A 7044-nucleotide genomic window follows, 5' to 3' on the forward strand; every position below is an offset into this window, starting at 1 on the left:
GGCCGTTGTCTGAGCCTGCAGCCCCGGGCCCCTGATCGGGCTGCTGCTGGCCCCAGAGAAGTGCGGAGGCAAAGGGCAGGTTGGCAGAAGAGGTCGCTACATCTTCCCCGCACAATCCATTTTTCAAAATTTCTTATGATACTGAAGATTCAATTATAAACTATTAACACTTGAAAATAACTCTTTTTTTTGGGGAGTAGGACACAAAACACAAGATTAATCCTAATCATTTTCAAAGACATTTATTTATACTACAAATAAACTCTTATAACTACAAAGATTCTAAAAATAACTGAAACATAGTGTCAAAAAGCACATAATTTAACTTCATCATGTACGTTCAAAGGATTGTGCTAATAGAAAAAGTTATACTAATAATTAGCTCACCCAATTCACTTCCATTCTTTTATTCTATATCTTTTAGTTTCATAAAAACTGGCTTTTCATAAAATGATGAATAAAAAGCCTATATATCCATTAACATTTTCAGATTTTAACAATGTTTATTTCAGAAATGTTTTTAGCTGTATAGTCAATGAACTGAAATAACATTGAAATATTCAAAGGGGTTTCAGAAATTGCAAGACTTGCTCTGGGATGTTATTTATATTGGAAAAGATACCCAAAAAGCTTTATTTGTTAAAGTTGTGATAGTTACTCCCACAAAAAAACAATTAATGAAGAAACATTTGTATGTACAAAACAACTTCAAATGCATCCACAATCTGGAGGTGACACATGCTTTTTGTTTGTTTTTGCAATGTATATCTAACAAACATATCCACAATACTGATTTTCAGTCAATATGATGGGATATTCAAACCTAAAAAATACGGGGTTTATTATCTTAGTGTGAATAGATATGATCTTACAAAGAAAATTATTTTCAACAGAAATCTGGAAAGAGTTTATCCACCTTGAGTTTCACAGGAATAACCAGCGAGTAATACTTGTTTGGTCGAGTAGGTCAAAAGCACTCCATGAGTATATCTTAAAAGTATATCCAATTTAAGAGGTCAAATACATATTTTGTACTGACAGTCATCTTACATCAATAGCTCACTACCTAATTATATGTGTATCTTATTGCCTAATATATACTAAGAACTGAAAGTGATCTCTTTTAACTGAAAGTGATCTCTTTTATCTAACTTAATGGTGTAAATGCTTTGATTATGATGATGTTATTATTTGACAAATAAAATGTACAGAAGGGTGGTTCCACTGAAATAACAGGATGGAACACTTATAAATAACTATATTTCAACACAGTTCTTTTCAGCCTCACTCTGTCCACATTGGCAAGCAACATTGCAAATGCACACACTCACGCATATACACACACATGTGCGCACATTTATAAACACATATACATGCATGCCAAATTCAGGATTTACTGTACAAAAAAGTTCAAATAAAATATTAGTGATTAGGAAAAATGATAACTTGCCTTATTACAAAATAATACATAATCCAGTGTCCACGATTGTTACATTTTACCTGCCTCTCCACATGCGACCACTTAATTTATTTTTAATTAATTAATTAATTCATTAGTTTGGTGCTTATACTAGAGCTTGAACTCAGGGCCTGACTCTGTTCCAGAATGTGTTTTTTTTTGTTTTAGTTTTCTCAAGGCTAGCAATTTAATGCTTATCCTACAGCTCCATTTCAAGCTTTTGTGGTTACTTTCAAATCAGAATCTAATGGACTTTTTTTTCTTGGTCTGGTTTCAAAGCACAATCATCAGTTTTCATCTTTTTGATTAGCTAGGATTAAAGACCTGAGCCACCGGAGTGGCTCCTACTTTTCTCTATACTTATCTAATGCACATACTTAAATAGTAATTTAAAACTGAGAGCATACAACCAAGATGTACAGTGATGATATTGTCCTGTCAGAAATTCAAGTTAATAATGTAAATTTATTCTTAAGACCATACGCAAAAAATACTTACGAAGAAATTTGATGATGATGATGATGATGATGATGATGTGTGTGTGTGTGTGTGTGTGTGTGTGTGTGTGTGTGTGTGTGTGCTGTTGCAATATATTCCACATATAAGCACTGTGAATGGGTGTCCAGCCATTCAGAGTTATTGCATGAATATCTGCCTTGAGCTACCAACTCATGGACAATGTCTAGGTGTCCACTCTGGGCTTCCCAATGAAAAGGGGTTTACTCATCCTCATCCCTATTATTCATATGAGTGGCCTTTTTGGAAAGTATTCTCCGCACTGCAGTAAGCTGCAAGGCAAGCACTCTACCACTGAGCCACCATCCTAGCCCAAGGTTTAAGATTCTTGTCTGTAATTTGGTCAAAGCTCTGACTCTTTATGTAGGCTACTAAAAATGTATTTACTAATTTCAAGTAAATACATATATTCTATTTCTATCTCTTTTAAAAAATAAAAAAATTGTTTGCTCTGTAAATTGATTAGAAGCATGGATTTTGTGGCTAGCTAGGTCATTGCACATCTGGATCTATTTTCCTCTCTCTCTTTCATGGTTCTCATAGACAATATGATTGCTCCATAATTATCCTAATTTATTTTGTTTTTATATTTTTGGTTGCATCATTTCACTTTCTGCTCTACCATTTCCCAAATCAGCACTACATAAACAGAACCATCCAGAAGTGGTTTTGTGGCTCAAGTGGTAGAGTGCTTGCCTTGATTTGAAGAGCTCAAGGATAGTGCCCTGGCCCAGAGTTCATGCCCCACAGCTCATTTAAAAAAAAAAGAATCTAAATACTTGATAATTCTACTAACAGATATGACTGAAATCAATTGAATCACACTTTTCCTGTACAATGAAGGAATAGGTCCAGGCTAGGAAAGCAGCTAGAGAGGGCAGGGTGATTGTATCTGTGACAAATCTTTGTGGATAATGGTATCGAGGATAACTTACTGGTGATTCACTTGCACTGGAAGCATGATTCTGAACGATTGCTTGCTGATTGCTTGCTTTGATCATTATATCCTCCAAGAAGAAAAAGTGAAATTTAATTGATAGCAAAGGACTACTAATACATTTTGACTTCTCATTAAGCATCTTCAATCATCAAAATCACCTGAAGACAATAGATAGGCGTATTTTTAGATGACAACAAATATCTTTAAAAAAAACAAGAATTTAGGTAGTCATACAAAGGACTTCTATTTTACTATTGCATTATACATTTTTTCGAATGTTAAATACTAACATTAGAAAGCTATTAGAAAGCTCTTTAAGCCCATATGTTGAATAGTGAGTTCTCTCACACTATAACATTGTATTTCCCAAATCATTTACATAGAAGGCATTGTTTCCTATTTTCTCATTCCTAGAATAAGCTGCACGTGAAGACACCACTGGTCCTCATTTTCAGTCTGTACCTTTGAATATTGAGGAAAATCTTTCCTCTGCTCTCTCTAAATTCCCTACTCTCCAGTTAGAATAATTTCGAGTAGTAAAAATGGAAAAAGATAAAATAAATAAATCATGGTGAATAAATATATGCAGAAAATTCACCAGATTTGTCTGACCAGTTCAACCAATGTGAACTATTGGGGAAAAACTTGGACATCTCATTCCCCCTGGCACTCAAAGTCTCTGGTTAGGCAATTCTGATGAAGACAGGAAGTAAGATGAAAAAGTGAGGAATAGTATCAATTGCAAGAAAAAAATGGAGTAGGACCCAAGGAAATTTCATCTTTTGGATCCTGAAATTATTCAGCTTACTATGGTGTGGAGACTACTTTCCAAAAAGGCCACCCAGATGAATACTAGGGATGAGGATGAGTATAACCCTCTTCATCGGGAAGCCTTGAGTGTACACTTAGACATTGTCCATGAATTGGTAGCTTAAGGCAGATATTCATGCAATAATTCTGAATGGCTAGACACACCTGCACAGTGATTATATGTGGAATAATACCAGAGTGGCTTCTTTCTTAATTCATCATGATGCAGATACCAGTCCCCAAACTAAAAGTCTCTTGACCCCCTTGCATCTCGCTGCTGGGAATAGAAATAACAACGATATGCTGTATCTCCTTCTGTGGAACCATTATATGAAACCAGGTCTGAAGAACAACTTGGAAGAAACTGCATTTGATATTTTTCAAAGGATAAGTAAGTATTACTACCTCTTTGAAGTTGTGGAAGACTGTACATATTGTTCTCCTAAGTTGTAATGATATGGTTAAGTGTATTGAATTTCAAAAATGCCAGTCCATCCTTTGTGTCCCTACAATTTTTTTCACAATACAAAGCAACAGCAATATCTTACTTTAAAAATTCATGGATTCCATGGTATTCTTCCAAGTGAATTGTCTGACTTTGATGTCAAAATGTATTCAAGAGTTGTTTGTATACATCTATAATGATTTCAAGACAGTTTGTGATTTTTTTAAATCAGAAATAATTTTAACATCTTTTGAAAAGAATAGTATAGACACTATAGATGTTCGTGGCACTTTTCTGAAAAAAGCATATCTATGTTTGTATAATGTCCATAATCTATTTAATTCGCTCCTACATATAATAATTTGAATTCTACATTGTTATATAATGTATATGTTCATTAATATGTCCTTTCAGATTGCATTCCATATAGAAAAATTTAAGATTCCTTTTTTCCTAGGTCCTTGTATTTTTTTATTTCTTTGGGATAAAATGACAATGTTAACTAATTTCAAGTTTTGTAAAGATTATGATATGTAAAGGCCTTTCTCAGGTGAAGATTTAATATACTGATGTCAAACTAACCTTTAATTCTATGAATTACTGGTCTTGTTACACTTGTGTTTTTGTAATCAACTTTTTAATAACTGTTTTTCATTTCTTGCATTTGAAGAATGAAAAATATGGAATACTTCACAAATTTTCATATCATCCTTCTGCAAGTGCCATGTTAATCTCTGTATTGTTGTAATTTGGGTAGACCTGCTGCTGAAACATGTAGTATCCTCTAAATTTAAGTACTTAATGATGGAATCTTCCTACAGGCATATATCCATGGTTGAATATTTATAACTAGGAACCCTTATTGTTCCTAAATATGCTATTGATCTTATTTCTCTAAAATTCTTTGTATAATGGGACAAAACCCATTGTTTGGTAAATTGCTCACATTTGCAATTTTATTTTTAATTTTATTTTTAATTCAATTTAATTTTATTTTATTTGCAATTTTTTGTCAATGACTATTTTGTCTTCTTCATTTTAAATTTGATCATACTTTGAAGCCTTTACAGCTAAGTCCAAAGGTGATTGCTTTTCAAGTATTTATTTATCACAACTGAGTTAGCTTTGTGGAGCTAATGGATTCAAAGTAAGCCTTGCTTAAGAGCTACTTCTTAACTTGTGCAACTTAAAATTTCCCAAATGAGGTCTTGCTGGCACAAATGTCTAGCTGACCCTTTACCCTTCTTCCATGTAGGAACAGAACAATCAGAATATCTTACCCTGACAGCATAGATTGTCTACTGGAACAAAACTAACCTTAGTTACAAGAGATCATAGAGAGATGAACAGTTCTGTCAGAATTGTTCAGAATAGAAGGTATTTTATCAAAATATAATTGTTTACTATACTTATCATTTCAAAAGTAGCTAAAGCCAAGAAGGTGAAAAAATTGTTCATATGCATGATTACCTACTGTCCTTTCCTGTCTATCATCCAACCAGGCAGGAACTTACACTACGGACTTTCTATCACCAAATATGTCCAGAGCTCCTGGAGAAGTCCATACGTTTCTCCTCAATATTAGGCCTTAAATTGGTAATGTTTTAATCACAGTGTTTCCTCTTGCCTCTAGGCTGTAAATCAACAAATGGTAAAGCTTTAAGTCTAACTCTACCAAAAACTGAGGTAGAGATAATGGAATAATACTAAAGTTGCCTTTAATACTCTAACCACAACAGAACAATGCAAAACAATTTTTATATTATATATACTTATATATTTTATATTTATATGTACTGATTTTAAATTTCACACAGTGAATCTTATTAGAATTGATAGTTTGACAAATATATTGACAATTATTCTCATAAATAGATTGGAATATAAATAATTAGGTTTAGAATATAAATTAGAATATAAAAAGTATCAATGCAATGTCTTCGGTATAAACTTGTGATACCTTCTAAGTGTTTGTTGTCTTCTGAATTCACATGGTAAAATAACAGTATTGTTTTCCGCTAATGTATAAGGGATTTTATTCTGATGCTCTGTTTATTGTTTTAACTCGCTGGTCCCAAAGGGTTTTTCTCCATATTTCTGAAGCATTCTTACTGATTATACCCAAATTTTGCTGATATAATGTCTAAAAGCTATTATTCTTCTGCAGGACCCACGGGTCCTAGGATAACAGGTTCAAGTTATCTGCATCATCAGATAACAAGGGCAAGACTTCTAACCTAGGCCCATGCAACATGCCAACAGAAAGTAATTGAAGACTAATCTCAATTTCTCATGTCCTATAATATATTTCAAGGCCCCAATTTCTTATAGGAATTAGCAGTAATCAACTGTGAAATGCAATGAAACTTGAAATGAAAGATGAGATCACTAAATAAGAGAGAAAGTACTGTAGTTCAAACTTTCAATTTACAGATGACCAGGCCATATGAGTGAACAAAATCACAAATGAACAAGATTATTTTTAATACCCCTCTCCTAATGATTAATGAAAGATTTCAGTGCAGCAAAAGTTGGCCAAAAAATAGTTTCTGGAATGATAGATCCATAATTGTTCTACCAAGGCTAGGAAAACTTGATTTAGAGGTCAAATATAATTTAGAAAACCATTAAGAAGATCCTTAGTGCTTCAAAACACTGGTACTTCAGAAAACTAGGTTCTGTAGTATAAAATGTCATTCTCAAACCAATGATAACCTACATTTAATCTCCTGAAAGTATATTCATTTTCAAATAAACTATTTAAAATCACATTTGCCAAAATAACACTTGACAAGTAGATGATAGTGACATTACAAGGTTTTCAAGTGTAGGAAGCAAGTTACAATAGAGTTGATTTACTTACCCAGCACTAAT

At 33.1% G+C, this 7044-nt stretch overlaps 1 pseudogene; it reads right to left on the reverse strand.

Moving 5' to 3' along the window:
* Positions 1-4844: 4844 nt before the first annotated feature.
* LOC138838693 (U6 spliceosomal RNA) lies at positions 4845-4944 on the reverse strand (annotated as a pseudogene).
* Between the last annotated feature and the right edge of the window lie 2100 nt (positions 4945-7044).

The sequence above is a fragment of the Dipodomys merriami genome, unplaced genomic scaffold, assembly GCF_024711535.1.
Source record: "Dipodomys merriami isolate MVZ:Mamm:240054 unplaced genomic scaffold, mDipMer1.0.p SCAF_288, whole genome shotgun sequence".
In the NCBI taxonomy this organism is placed as follows: Eukaryota; Metazoa; Chordata; class Mammalia; order Rodentia; family Heteromyidae; genus Dipodomys; species Dipodomys merriami.